Raw genomic sequence first — 15504 nt, forward strand, 5'->3', positions numbered from 1 at the left:
TCAGCAGCTCAGGTCGCTGCCATGGCACGGATTTGATCCCTGGCCCTGGAACTTCCACATGCCACAGGTGTGGCCAAAAATAATAAATCTGTGAAACTGTATATCATTTATAACTATCTGACCTTGTCTTTATTATCCGTGAACTCATTATTTCTGCATGGCCTCCACCATGCGGAATTTCAGGTCTTTGCGGCAGTGACTCGTTGGGCTTATTCATAGCTGTGTCCTCGGAGCCTAGAACACCTTGTCAGAGCAGGTAGTGAATGCAGACTTGCTGAACGGTTAACTTGTTGCCTGGAGTCCCCAGGCCTGGCACGAGAGTATGTGTGGAGAAAATGCTGGCAACGGGGTCTTGAAAAGTCTTGGCCTCTGCTCTAATTGGTGCCTGGAAATGACCAGCATCAGACACAAGAACAGGTAGTCTCCAGTGACCACACCTGCACATAGGCTTTTTTTTCTCCTCCCGGGGTCTGACTCCAGCCTGGCTCCCCCTGCCGTCATCAGCAGCCGGCAGACAGCTTAGAGGCCATTTAGAAGAGATCCAGGTACATCGCCTGGAATCAAAGACGTGGCTACCAGTTCAAGATCAAAAGACTCTCGGTCTATGCGTGCCTTTGAAAAAATCACGCTCTCCCTCTGCCTTTCACCTGACACACTGGAGACCTCACTCATTTCTGCGTAAAGATCCATGCCATGCCGACGCTGCTATGAGTATCTCACACCATACCTTCGTTACAGATGAGGAAACTGAGCCACAGAGAGGCGAAGGGGCACTACCAGGGCCACAGAGTAAGTTTCAGGAGCTGCTGAAGCTCAGAGATTTCCCCCTCGATGTATGATGCCACCAGCGAGGGCATCAATTTCAGAGATTAACAGCTGCAAATGCTGGCGTCAAGTCGGCTGCCCCAGCCGCTCTCCGAAGTGCATCTCCAATTCAGGTTTATCTTCATTAAGCAAGTAATTCATTACCGGGCGGTGAGCACTCACATCAGAGTGAGAATATTAAAAAAGTAATTATATTTTTCACAGTGCAGCTTTCTGGGTAAATTGTATGCAAATTGCTGTCTAAATCAGGCCAGCAGAGCCCGCGCGGGTCTCCGTGCTCTTTCAGGGGGTATCTGGCAGGCTGGACTAGTCCCCTTCTGCTCACCTCGATGAGTGTCCAACACAGGACCCTGCGTTCCGTCAAGGAAAGCTCAGCACAGTACTCATTGCTACTTCCTAACCCCTTGGGCCTCAGTTTCCCTATCTACACAATGGGGCCGGAGTTCCCGCCGTGGAGCAGCGGAAGCGAATCCGACCAGTATGCATGAGGACGTGGGTTCGATCCCTGTCCTCCCTCAGTGGGGCGGGGATCTGACGTTACCATGAGCTGTGGTGTAGGCTGCCAGTGTGGCTTGGATCCTGCTTTGCTGTGGCCGTGGCGTAGGCTGGCAGCTGTAGCTCAGACTGGACCTAGCCTGGGAACTTCCATACGTGGTGGGTGTGGCCCTAAAAAGCCAAAGAAAATAAAAGGGAGCTCCTACTAGCTCCTCCTGGGACCAAATAAAGGAAAGGCAAAAACAGACTCGAGCACGGGCTCTGCCTGGCATGGACATGAGAGGCGCGCGACCTCAGGAAACGCAAGGCAGCTTTGGGGGCGGGGGGCTGTAGCAATGAGACCCTGATACTTACAGGCCCAGAGAGAGGGTGAGGAGAGGGGCACGAGTGAGGGGTCAGCAGGCCTCCCTTCCTCTCATCCTGGTTCTCACCAATTCACCATGTGACACCAAATTCACCACTCCTCCCCTCTGGGCTGTGCTTAAGGCCCCGCCGCAATTAAGCGCTGAGGAAGGATCACCCCGCAGGTACACACCCTCGCCCGGACTGCACTGACCCCAGCCTCAAGGCGCGAGAAGGTCCACGCACTTGAAGAGCAAGCGTATCCATTCTCTCAGTTTATAGGTGAGAAAAAGAAGCCCAGAGGAGGGAGTGACTAACCCAAGGTCACACATCAGGTGAGTGATGGAGTCAGGACGGGAGTCCCAGGCCGGGGCAGTTCTACCGTGTACTGCCAATGCGCACCTGTCTCACGGGCACCGCAGGCCTGCACTGGAAACTGCAAAACGTGGTTTGCTCACTTGCACCCCATCGGCTTTATCTCAGGTTTGGAACGTAGTCCTGGGATCCTATCTGAGGCGGTTCCTTTCTGGCTGAACCTCAGCTGCTCCATTTGCCAAATGAGGCGGCGGGAAGGGACATCTCCACGCCCCCCCCCCCCCGAAGCCCAGAAGGGAGGATTGCGATGATACCTTTTCCCTTCCCTCCCTCCGAGAGAAGCCCCGGGAGCTTCCGGGCGCCTAGAGACAGAGAGGCTGGGTCTGCCCAAGGGGGTCTTGGCCCCAGTTCCCAGCACCCTCTACCCACACCGCTGTGATGGTTTGGGGAAGATGCACGGTACCCTCGGGATGCGGGACCCCTGCTGCAGAGCCCAGGCCTTGGGGCCAAGGCTACGCCAGAACAGTCTCAACCTGGGCCACACGCTTCCGTGCAAATGTGGCTACAATGGGGCACGGCGCTGGCACGCCTGGCGGCTTCATGCATGGGTGCTCGGACAGGAAGATCTGGCCGGATAGGGCTCCACCTGGCCACACTTCCTCACGCCGCTAAGGATATCCCTTCAGAGCCCTCTACCACGACCAGGTCCTGGGAGGGCCACCCAGGCTGTCACACTAGACTACCAGGGCCATCCAGACGCAGGCCCTCTGGGAGAACACCTGCCTCCTCTGCCACCCAGCTCCTCTTCACAAGCCCTCAGGTGGGCACTCTCAGGTCTGCACGCATGGGACAGCTGAAAACTTACTGCCCAGGCCAGATGCGCAGACACACGTTGCTGCGGCGCCTGGGTCTGTGAGGTCCTTCTGGCCTCACGTCGTCCTCGTGCATCGTTTCAGAGCATCCAGGTTCTTAGAAAACAGCCAGGCCAGGGCTCCTGCCTCCTCCCCGCCTTGACATCTCGGAGACACCGCCCAGGCAGCAACCAGCCTCGGACAGAGCCAATGAGGCCTCCTGCTGCCTTCCCAGAGGCTGTGGTTGGGTGGATCTAGGCCTAGCGTGGACTTTCAGAGCTTTCCCTCGGCTGTGAAAATCCTCCCAGGCTTTGGGAATTTCCTCTCCGGCTGGCCTTTCTTTAACTCATCTTTGGGGAAGAAGTTTAAGCCCCCCCAGAAGACCTCACGCCCATGCCTGGCATGGTCAAGCCTTGACCCAGGAGTCAGGAGCCCAAGTTCATGATCCTGGCTCCTGTGCTTACACACTGAGTGCCCCAGGCCCACCTGTGCTCTCTGGTCCTCAGCTTCTCCTGCACTGCGAGGGTGGAGAGGGTGGGGCTGGATGAGGAGGGCAGCATTGAACAGAGCTTCCAAGGTCCCTTCTAGTCTCAGGTTTCTTGGGCTCTGCTGTCCCCCAGGACCAGGGCCAGTGACTGAGGCAGCCAGTCCCTGGACCCCAGTCTCCTGACACCTGCTCTAGCGTTCTTACCCCACTCTGGACTGCTGACTCCCGGCCCCGGTAACGGCAGGGTGGAAGGAGCAGTGACATTTGAACGAGAGAGAGAGACAGCTATGGGGACACGCTCGTCTTGAGGGCAGGGATTTCCATCTGGATCTGAAGTTTCCGCGGGGTCTGGTACGTACACAAGAGTCGCTTCGTAACGATTTGCTAAAACCAGTGCAGTCCACTCCTTCCTAGGGTGTAGCCTCGGGCAGGCAACTGGGTGTCTCTGGGTTTTCTCTCACTGTCTTCGGCTGTGAGATGGGGATACCCGCTCGCTCCTGGTTACGGGTGGTCCTGAGGCCCCTGCGAGGCCCTGCACGGGAAGGGACGGCACCTGCCCCGAGGGGCCCTGCCAGCAGGCATCCCCTTCCCCTTCCAGCCTCTTCTAGCAGTGGGACTCCCTGGAGCCCCCTGAGGGAGGAAGGCTCAGCACAGGAATGTGACGGGGAGAGTGGTCGGAGGAGGGGCCACGCATGCCAGCATCCTGCCAGAGCCTGGGCTGACAGGAGCGGCTCGCTTCTTATTCTTGCCACATCGAGGGCACAGCGAGGTCCTGAGCAGGCAGCTGAGCTGGGGAAAAGATACACACACTTCCTGGCTCGCCCGCAGACACAGGGAATCGTAGCCTCAGAGGTCACCAGCTACAGAGCATCCACCCAGGAGAGGAACCCTGCCTGGCAGCCCTGGAAGCTTTCCCCCAGAACAGGCAGCTCACTGCCTCCCGGGGCCGCCCATTCTGTGGCCAGGCATGGGCTGAGCTAAGCCTGCCTCCCTGGAGATGCCCCCCCCCCCCCGGTCCCAGCTCTGCCCTGCGCGGCTGCTTGAATGCAGCTGCTCCCTCTGCCCCAGGACCTGCAGACCAACCTGGTACCCACTTCTGCCCTTTACCTCCTGCACCTTCTTTGCAGGCCAGACAGCAGTTCAGCTGCGGCTTCTCTAACAGGGCTTTGGACCCCTCACCTGCTCAGACATGTCTCTCCACATCTAGGCATGTGCTCACGTGTGCACGCGTGCGTATATGCACCCACACCGGGCCCCCTGCCCGGATGCAGTCCAGCCCGGAAGGGCACACAACTCTTCTGCACAGAAGCTGCTTCCCCTTCTCGGTGGCTGGGTCTGCCCTGGACGGGGAGGAGCAGGGAGAGGTGGAGGCAGCCTGAGAGGACGCATCTCCCACCGGGAGCCCTTCCTCTTCCCCCACCCCCTGCCTTCTGCCACTTCCCTATGTCAGGGCCATGCTGATGACACCAGAGAATCCATCAAATGCCACCCCCGTGTCAGGTCATGTCACAACATAATTAAAGCATTAGATCTTCGTGATGAAGCCGTTGCCATCAATTCTCAGAGTGACTGATCCAATCTACGGAAAGGGGAAATTTCTCTCCGCCCGCCACAACTGCCACAGCTGCCTTCCCCTCCCCAAGAAGGGAGGCAGCCCTGCTTGTGCTATTTAGGGCTTTGGACCTCAGGCTGGGGTCAGGAGCTGAGCCACAAGGGAGGCGTGTCTGGCCTCCGAGTGTGTGCCTCTCCTGCCTGTGGGGCTGCTGGGTACAGCACAGCCTGGAGACCTGGGAATTCCTCGGGGCTCAGTCACCGAGTCACTCTGTGACCTTGGGAAAGAAACTGCCCAGGGAGTTCCCTGACGACTCGGTGGGTTAAGGACCTGGAGTTGTCACCGCTGTGGCTCAAGTCACTGGTGTGGCTTGGGTTCTATCCCTGGCCTGGGAACTTCTATGTGCCATGGGCAAGGTCAGAAAGAAAGAAAGAAAGAAGAGAACCTTTTCCCCAGCCTACCTCTGGATTCTGGTGCCCTCTCCCTTACATGGGACGTGGGGGGTTGGGAGAGAGGGAGGGAGGTGACTTGACCTCTGAGGATCATGCAGGGGAGGCAGGAGCCTAGGATCCCGACTAGCTGTGCAGCTGCCGTCGAGTTCTCGCCTCTCCATCTCCTCGCCTCTAGGAAGGGGAAATGAATCAGCCTCACAGGGTTTCCACGAAGAGGAAATAAATGTGAAGGAGACGTAAGGGCCGAGCACGGAAGAAACATCCCAACCCTCGGCCCTGTCCTCTTGGATTTTAGGTACCGGTCAAGGGACTGGATTCAGGCCTGGTCTTTCCTTGCTCAGGACTGCTAAGCGAGGGTGAAAAAATGCTGGGCCTGCAGTGATAGGGGGCACACAGAAGAGGCAGAGCGGGCAGGAACAGAAGAGTTGTCTCTGTCTGTCTCCAGGGCATCAGCATCCAGAAGCTGGATATAGAAGGAACGAGGCTAATGGGAACGAGGGTTCAGGGCTGACACGCGGGAGAGAGAGAGAGGCACGCGCGGGGCAAGGCCATCCCTCTCCAGCTGGCAGGTCCGGAGGGAGGGGAGGTGAGACCCAGGCAAGTGGTCAGAGTCTTAGGAGGTGGTAGCCCAGGCAGAAGCAGGGAGGTGACTCGGAGGCCATGGCAGCGATCCAGGCAAGAGATGAGAGCGGCTCAGACTGCGTTTGTGCAGAAGTCACGCAGAAGTTGAGGGCTGAGCCCAAGGTCTTTGGTCTGAGCAACCGGAAGGGAACCATTTATCAAGTTGGAGTAACGCTTGGGGAGAGAGAAGGTTTCACGTGTAAGACGCCCAGTAGATGCGGTAGACACACGCTGAACAAGGAGGACACACAAGCCCAGGGCGAAGATCTGGGCTGAGGAAGCCCACGTGAGCCCGGGGAATGGTCGGCAGGTGGACGGCACCCAGGGCCCTGAGCTTGGAGGAAATGCCCCGGGAAAGGAAAGAAGTACAAGGGCCTAGACCCGGGGCACCGCCTCAGGGAGGATGGGAGACGGAGGAGCCAGCCCTGGAGACGAAGCGGGGAGGTCGGTCAGGGAAGAGCAAACAGCCAGGACAGCACGGTTCCCGACAGGATGAAAGGAGACCGTCTGGACGGAAAGGAAGTGATCGCCCGAGTCAAGCAGTAGGATGAAAACGGAGAGCTGGCCAGCGACACTGCGGAGTGAACAGCTGCTGGGTGAATAAACGAGCACCAAACTGAAATTCCACCCGAAGCACTGGGGTGCTGGGTGGGTTCTGGGATGGGACCTGGCCTCAGGGAGGCGAACAAGGCAACAGCAGCTCAGCAGTCACTAAGGAGACTTGGGATCAAGCTCCCCCCCACCCCCCCAGCCCAGCGGGAGGCCTTAAACCATTCCAGCCTCAGGCCGGGGAGGTCTTGGGAACGGGAAATCAGGCACCGCCAGCTGTGGGAGGAGGCTGGCTTCGAAGCCAGGCAGCGCCTGAAGGTCAAGTCCAACCAGAGAGTCAGGGGCAGAGGCAGAATCCAAACGTCACAAAAGCCTGCCGAGACTGTGCTACCTGCCTGGCACCGCACCAAGCCCAGAGAAGAGCCCGAGGCGTAGAGCCTGGCCTCTCCGTCTAACGGGGGAGGGAGACGAGTGGATGGCTAAGCCGGGCGCCAGATCGTGCCAACCTTTCCTGACCCCTTTAAATGCCCAGACAAGCTCCTGGGACCCAGATCCGACCAGGCCCCATGAAAAAGCACCTCCCTTCTGCAGGCCTCTTCTGTGCCATCCAGGTTTGAGTGTCTGACTTCTGACCTCCCTTCTTAATAGTCTTGTTTTTGGCTTCGTCCTCTGGATAAAGTCTGCTGAAGCCCGGCAGTTATCCATGCAGGCCCCTAAAGTGGGCTGCAGACCCCGTTAGAGCTCCCAGCCAGCCTCCCAGACACCCCTGGCTTCCTCTGAACCTGCTCACACGCCAGTCCCATCCCCGCCGTGCTTCCTTTGTGTGGATGACTCAGGATCTTGACTCTCTGGGCCACATACGAGCTCCTCCAGTCTGGCAACTTCAGCGAGTGCCCCCCCGCTGCAGCCAGCCCCTCAGGCTCAAGCCTCAGGCCCCCAAATCACACCAGAGCTGAATGCGAGCACTGTTTTCCCAGTTAGGCCCTTGGCTCTGCTCAACAAGGAGCCGATTCAACTTCCTGGCTATGAGGTGTGTCCACTCAGCTCTGGGGCCCTCCTGGCCCCGCCCCTTCGAGCAGTGCACCTGCTCTACTTAACCTCACCTCTTGGGTGGGCCGCAGATGGCACAGGATAAAAACAATAGCTGTGGGAGCCCAGAAGAGGCGCGGACTGATTCTAGCCCAGGGGTTGTGAGGCTTCTTCCCGAGGATGGTACATTCAGGCTGGGGGGAGGTAGGTGAGTTTGGGGCAGGTATGGGTATCGCCGTGGGGTCTGGGGGAAGGCCTCCCAGATGGAAGACTGAGCATGAGCAAAACAGCACGAAGTAGGCAGGAATGGTCCTCATGGGGAGACGGTGTCGTGAGATGCCACCCAGGGCAGAGGTGGCCCCCGGGTCCCTGGGAGAAGACGGAGGCCGCGTCTCTGAGTAATTCCCCACCTTAGTTTGCCTGCATCTCCCCTGGAGCCTAGAGTCAGGATCTCAGAGATTTAAAGCGGGACTGAAATCAGCTTCAGACGACCTTGGAAGAGAAATCACGAAGGGGAGAGAAGCAGAGGGTCCTGTCTGGAGACAGGGGTGGAGGAAGGGAGGCGTCCGTGGGACAGTGGGTGGTGGAAGAAGACGCTCAGAACCCGGGGGCACAGACTCAGGACCGGACGGACCTGCAGAGCGCCCTGTTCACCGCTGTGCGACGCAGGGGTCTGCCGCCGTCATCCTTGCCGCCCCCCCACGCGCACGTCCACTGACGGCGCTCACGACGCCCTCCAGCAGCCCTTTATCCTGGGGCGGCTCTGAATGGTCCTGAGTTTACATCCACGGTTCCACGCGAGGTCCGAGTTCTGTATCTTAGGTGCCACAAAGATGGTTCCATTTCTCCCTGCTGGCGACGCCTTGCGGGGACTGGCGCCGGCCCTCCGAGGGTCCTCTCCCTCCCGAGACCACTGAACCAGCGTGGGAGCCAGTGGGCTTGTGGTCAGGTCTGCATCTTGGGCCTCTGTCTGGAGCATGCAGAGCGGCATCTATGCCTGCGTGTGTGCCTGGATGTACGGGTGACGTGTACGGCGTGCAGACCCGTGGCTGGGGCGTCGCGGGGGCGCAGACCCGCTCTGTGTCTGCATGTAAGGAAAAGCGTCCCTCATACCGGCCTGGGCTAGGGTCGTGTGTGAGCATCTGACCGTGTGTGAGTAGTCACGACCGTGGCCGTACGTGGGTAGGAGTGCCTGTGGCCGTCTGCGTGCGTGTGTGTGTGTGAGACTAACTGATCGCAAGTGTGATTCCGCACCTGAAGGGCTCTATGTGGACACGTCCAGCCAGGTGTGCGTGGGTCTGCGACCCTGGGTAGATCATCTCTGAGTATTTGGTTGTGACTCTGCGTGAAGAGCGTGCGTGCGACAGATTGGAATTTAATGCATATGCGAGACTGTTTGTGACAGATTGTAATTTAATGTGTGTGAGAGACTGGCTGGGGCCATGAGTGTGAGAGATGGTTCCATGCGCGCCTGTGCGCGGGGATGTGGTTGTGTGTGTGTGTGTGCTCGGATGCCGCCGTGGAGCTGTGTGTCAGCGCTGGCGGCCTGTGTGCGACTGTGGCTCCGGAGGGGGGGGTGGTGTTGCTGCAGTGTGTGTCTGTGACTCTCTTCCGCGAGTCGGTGTGTGTCTGCCTGGCGGTGGCCAAGGGCAAACGATGGTGCCTGTGTGCCAAGGTGGAGGTGGGCAGGCTGAGGACAGTGCGGGATAAAGGGGGGGGGCTTGCTCGCAAAGGTCTCCCCAACCCCATCTTAATCAGAAACGGAGCAGCTGTTCGTCTGAATAGACACTGCACAACGGCAGACGTCTTAATCTCTTCTGCATTGTGATTCACTCGGCGAAGCCCTATTACTCAGCTTTTGATAGGAGCTTACTTGTCTCAAGTGTTTTCATTATTGCCCTAATACTATCTATTAACATACTGGAGGGAGCTCGCTGCTGTCTGGAGCTCCCATCACTGGGCTTTTAAAGATTATGGGCCTTGCAAATACATAACATTTTACTGCCTTGCAGACGTAATTCACCGGAAAAAAAAAAGTCTCACGTAAATAGATATAGGTAAATAGACGACGGAGTGGGGAGAGGGCGCTGGAGGCGAAGGAGGATCCACGATCCAAACACGCTGTCATCTCCGGCTCAAATAATCGCCTTTTGAGGGGGAGGAGCCAGACAGACATCTGTCTCACTCGGGAGCAACCCTAGCCTCAAATCCTTCTTCATCTCTGGGCGTCCAAGGATGGGGGCACTGCCTGGGCTTCTCTGAGGGGTGCTCGGAGCAAAATGCAGGGGAGCGTGGGGTGGAAAGACTGTAGGATTTAAGGGCCCGGAGGCGCAGGTTTGAAGTCCATTTTTGCTGCTGATCTGGGGGGTGACTTGGTTCCCATCTCCGTGCCTTGCTTCCTTCACTCAAAACAGGAGTCTGAGCTAGATCGTCTAGAGTCAGCTCCAAGGTCTCAGTCCTTGTCCCAGCAGGGGCTTGACTCCCAGCCATCGGCATTGACTCATCAACCTGGAGCCCTGAGGAAGAAAAGGCTGAAAGGTCACCAACACCTCAGAACTGGCAGAAAGCACCACTGCCAGGTAGTCCAACCGCCACGTCCCTGCAGGGTCCCTGGCGTGAGAGCGCACAGCCGTAGCGACGTTCTACGAAAGGAATGCACCTCGGAGCTTCGGCTCATTCTTGTGCTTTGAGCCGGCTTGAGGCATGTGCACACCCTCCCTCCCTCTTCGACTTTCATGAAATAATGGAGAGATAGGTGAAAATAATGCATCCATATCAGCCTAAGAAAATTAGAAATTATGGCATCACAGCACATCAGAAAAATCTGAAGACAGTCTGGAAGATAAGCAGAGAGAGTCATATTTACGGAGAAAAGCAGTGGTTACATCGGCACAGAAGAAACTGGCTGAAGACATGAAACTGTTCCATCCAGCAGAGTCTTGGAGAGACTCCAAGGACTGGGGCCGGGGAGCAGCCCCCAGTGCAAACATCGGTAAAGAACTGTCAAATTAACCAAGGACCAGCCAGCCCCTTCCTCCCCCAATATATGCAGCATGATTGGCTGTGGAGTTGAGCCTTATGTGCAAGCCTGGTGGACTGCTTTCTAAGCAGCATGAGAGATGTACCTTAGGAGAGCTTTACACTGGTGGCAACGAACCATCCATCTCAGGAGTCACCTCCCCGTGGAGTTCCCTCTACATTGACTTTGGACTTGACGGCGTAACTTGCCTTGGCCAGTGGGACATCGGCAAGCAGGATGCAACTACTGGGGCCGGTCTGCTCGGAATGCTGCCTTTTGGGTCCTGGCTGCCATTCCGTAAGGAGGTGGGTACCAGAGAAGGAGGCTCTGGAGGAGAAAAACCGCGTGGAGAAAGAGGCAACCTGCTGGAGAAACGAGATGTTTCCGCAGACAACCAGCTCAGCTCCAGGGCCGCAGACGTGAGCGGGAGGACGTCTGGGGCCTTCCACCTCAGCCCAGCTGCTGGCTGAATGCAGCACTGAGTGGGCCCGGCCACTACCACGTAGAGTGGAAGAAAGAGCCCGGGAAACCCTTGATATCTTGAGAAATAACAAACCGATTTTGTTTTGTTTTGTTTTTTGGTTTTTTTGTCTTTTGTCCTTTTAGGGCTGCACCTGCAGCATATGGAGGTTCCCAGGCTGGGGGTCTCATCAGAGCTGTAGCCGCCGGCCTACGCCACAGCCACAGCAAGGCCAAATCTGAGCTGAGTCTGCGACCTCCACCACAGCTCACGGCAACGCCGGATCCTTAACCCACTGAGCGAGGCCAGGGATGGAACCCACACCCTCATGGACGCTCGTCAGAGTCGTTTCTGCTGCTCCACGACGGGAACTCCACAATTGATTTTTTAAAGCGCTAGGTTGCGGGGTGTTTTGTTACGGGGCACTAGATGCTTAATACCGGAGGGACGACTGCGCCGGTGCTGAGGCCCGAGAGGGAGAAGGGCGTTAAGTCTCTGCGGCGGGCAGGGGAAGGGAAAAGAAAGAAAAGACCACGAGGCAGTCATGGCCAGCAAGAAAGCATGTGCAAGTGCTTCACACGGAGAATCACATCTGCCTTGCTTCAGCGGCCATGAATGTCTCCAGCTGGTTTGTGGGTGGTCCCCTCACGCGAACTGGAGGGAGCATCCTACAGCGAGCAAAGCCCTCCTGCTCTCTCCCTCACACAGGCTGCAGACAGCCTCCCTTCCAGGAAGGTCTCATCCTGGAAGCAGGAAGTCCCCACAAGTCTCCTGGATATGGTGATCAACCTACATTTTTTTATTTTTTCTTTTACTTTTTGCTGTTTGAGGGTGGCACACATGGCATATGGAAGTTCCCAGGCTAGGGGGCAAATCAGAGCTATAGCTGCCAGCCTAGTAACACCAGCTCCAAGCCATATATCTAAGACCTGCACCATAGCTTGTGGCAACGCCAGATCCTTAACCCACTGAAAGAGGCCAGGGATTGAACCCACATCTTCACAGATACTAGTCGGAGTCGTTCCCACTGTGCCACAATGGGAACTCCCTAATCAACCTAATTTTAAATTTATAAATATGAAATGATCACCATGAATCACCTTTGAGGCAAACCAAGAGCATGAGAAACAGCAAAATGAAAAACCAAAATAATTCATCCCAGAGGAAGTGGAGATAACCTAGGAGACGGGGAAACTTTAGAAGAATTCTAGATTGTATCCTCGGAGAGAGCCAAAAGAATTTGCATTTACAAAATAAGAGTAGATTGCTATAGAAAAGAAGCGATCAAATAAAAAGAAATCAGAAGTTCCTGCTGTGGCTCAGTGGGCTAAAAACCTGACATGGTGTCCTTGAGGATGTGGGTTCGGTCCCTGGCCTTGCTCCGTAGGTTAAGGATCTGGCCTTGCTGCAAGTTGTGCCATGGGTCACAGGTGCATCTTGGATCCAGCGTGGCTGTGGCTGTGGTACAGGCTGGCAGCTGCAGCTCCAGTTTGACTCCTGGCCCAGGAACTTCGATATGCCACAGGTGCAGCCATAAAGAGGAAAAAAAATAAATAAATAAAAAATAAAAGGAAATCATCCATGAAAATAATAATAACACACAAAAATGAAGATAAAGTCAAGGAAATTTCCTGGAAGGTAGAGTGAAAACACAAAGAAAAATATGAGGAAATGCGAGACCTAGTATTTACCTGGTAGGAATTCTAGACTGAAATAACAAAGAGACTAGAGATGATGCAACCACTAAAGACACAATTTTTAAATGGTTTAAATTATAGAAAAATTGAGATCTGTGTCCTCGAACTATAAAAAGACCCACCAAGTGGTAAAAGGAGAAAACACACAACCTAGAGTAACATTTCTAAATTACGAAACAAAAACAAAGTTCTCGGTGCTTCCAGATTATTTCAGCCTGCAATTCTTTACCACCCAAACTGTTTAGCATGAAAGTAAACGTAAGATAGTTTCTGATAATGAAGGACAAAGGAAATTTACGACTCATTGGCTTCTTCTGAAGAAACAATTAGGTCCCACAGCAGAACAACAAAAAGAGGAATTTAAAAAAGAAAATGTTATAGGATTTTTTTCTAATTTTAAAGAGGTCAGCAAATGTCTGAATCTGAATAATAAATGAAAATGAATCTGTAAGACTTGATACACATTTTTAGAAATGACTTATTTTAAAGGTATAGGAATAAAATGATAACAATTGAAACAAAAGTTTCAACAAGGTATGAAAGACAGAAGGTAGTTTAAGATACTATCGGAGGAAAAAGTGCTCAAATAAATTTATTAAAAATTTAGAACCCTAAAAAATAGAAATAGTACTTATAACTTTCAAAAATAGAGAAAAGTGCTTGTTTCAGCAGCACATATACCAAAATTGGAATGATACACGGATTAGCATGGCCCCAGCACAAGGACGACACGCAAATTTGTGAAGCATTCCATATTAAAAAAAGAGAGAGAGAGAGAGAGAAAATGGAAATAAAGGAAATTTGACCGATAAAGCAGAAAGCAGGGGAGTAATCCAAACACATCAAAACTACAATAAATGTGAATGGGCTACACTCCCCTATTAAATGACAGAAAGTCTCAGCATGAGTGAAAGAAATCTCAACAAGATACACACATGTGTGTTCACACATATGCAGTTATTTTAAAGTCACATTTAAAATGATATAATACAAAAAAGGACTAAAAATAAAATAATGGACAATGAACATATGCTTAATAAAACAAAACGAAGGCACAGAAATATTAGTATCCGATTAAATATAAAGTAAAAGCACGTATAAAAGGAGTAATCTACCAAGAAGAAGTGACAATCAAGTAAATTTTGTACTCAACCATTTTCGTATCAAAAAAAGAAATAATTTTAGAACTACAAAGAGAAACTGTCAGACTTGTAAAGATACTTGATGTTTACATGCTTCTTCAAAAATTGATAGTTTAAGTAAAAATAAGTAAAGCTATAGGAGACTTTAAATAACATATTTTAAATTTTGGCATGAGAGTTAATAAGCAATTGACTGAACTGAAAATTTGATTTGAGAGTTATAAAGAAAATTGACGGAACTGAGAATACACAGTTACACACTCTTCGATCTATGACACGCTTACAAAAATTGACCATCCCTTAAAATTGGCTTGGAAGCAAAATCTTAATTCCAAAAAGTAGACGTCACTTGGGCTAAAATTTCTGACTGCAACATATATATATGTACATATATAACAAGGGTCTACAACAAAAGGGTAGCAAAACAACATGACAATAACTCAGCAGTGTGCAATTTTTAAAACCCTGTTTTAAATAACCCCCAGATTAAAGAGAAAGTCCAAAGTGAAATGATTGATTAGTTAGAAATTAATGAGGCTGATGGCATCATACAATGAAACCAGTTGTCAAGACCAGTGCAGTACTTCTAGAAGAAGTATAGCCTTGAACACACTCATTAGAAAACAGGAAAGGGTTGAATCCAAACAGCTGGGAAAAGGAAAACTAGAGGAGAAGAAAAAAAAAAAAAAACCTCTATAGAAATAAGGAATTAATACAGATAAAAGCAGAAATTAATGAAATGAGAAACAAATGTAGACTTGGTAAATAAAACCAAATGCTGCCTCTTTCATTTATTTATTCTCTTAATGGCTCACGAAGAGGTAAAAATGCTAATATCCAAGGAAGAAATCAGATCATCAAAGATATACTTCGAAAAATGGCATCAGGCCCAGAATGGATTTAACAGTGAGTTATATCAAACCTTCAAGGAACAAATAACGTCTGTTATTTAAATGGTTATGAAGCAAAAAACAAAGATGGAACACTTCCCAACCCATTTTGTTGGGCTAGCACAACGAGAGTAGGCATCTGCTGGTTTTGCTCCTCGGAGTTCATTCGTCCTTCTAGGAGCCACAGCCCCATTTTCCTCGGAGGGCGCCCTCTCCACCCGACTCTAAATCTCCGCACTTGCCGGGAAGGTGATGTCACGCCTGGTTCCAGGGCCGGGCCCACAAGCCACCAAACTTTGCTTTTCTCTCACTGTTGCCAATGACTCAGGGACAGGCATGTGACCCGTCAGGCACAATGAGAGGCAAGAGATCTTCCGCTGACTTCTGGGAAGAGGTTGTCCCTGACACCAGGGCTGTAGAACCTGGAGCAGCCGCTCGCCTGCCGGGCGGAGCCTGAGGCTAAAGGCGACAGGAGGAGAAAGCAGAACCAAGAGATGGGGAGAAAACGAACACCGATGGTGGCATCTGAGCCCTGGATGCGGCCGTGTCTTCAGGTACGCACCCCGTATGCTTCAGCTCTTGGAACCCACGCTGAAATCCGCTGGCGTTGAATTTTCTGTCATTTTTAAGTTGACTCACTAACCCTGACACACCAAAGCTGAATGAAGACAGCACATACGAGAAAGTATAGCCCAATCACGATGACATAGACATAAAACTCACAAATAAAACAGCAGCAAATTTAATCTAGCTATATATTAGAGACTGACACAAGACC

The 15504-nt window shown here is 52.9% G+C and overlaps 1 long non-coding RNA gene and 1 other non-coding gene across 6 annotated transcripts in view; one reads left to right on the forward strand and one right to left on the reverse strand.

Moving 5' to 3' along the window:
* Positions 1-15504, reverse strand: part of LOC125132374 (uncharacterized) — a 103268-nt gene that overhangs the window by 20493 nt on the left and 67271 nt on the right. The window lies entirely within an intron of this gene.
* Positions 13351-13454, forward strand: LOC125134746 (U6 spliceosomal RNA). The gene has a single exon (XR_007136755.1). It is a non-coding gene; the product is annotated as a U6 spliceosomal RNA (small nuclear RNA).

The sequence above is a fragment of the Phacochoerus africanus genome, chromosome 8 (genome assembly GCF_016906955.1).
Source record: "Phacochoerus africanus isolate WHEZ1 chromosome 8, ROS_Pafr_v1, whole genome shotgun sequence".
Lineage (NCBI taxonomy): Eukaryota > Metazoa > Chordata > Mammalia > Artiodactyla > Suidae > Phacochoerus > Phacochoerus africanus.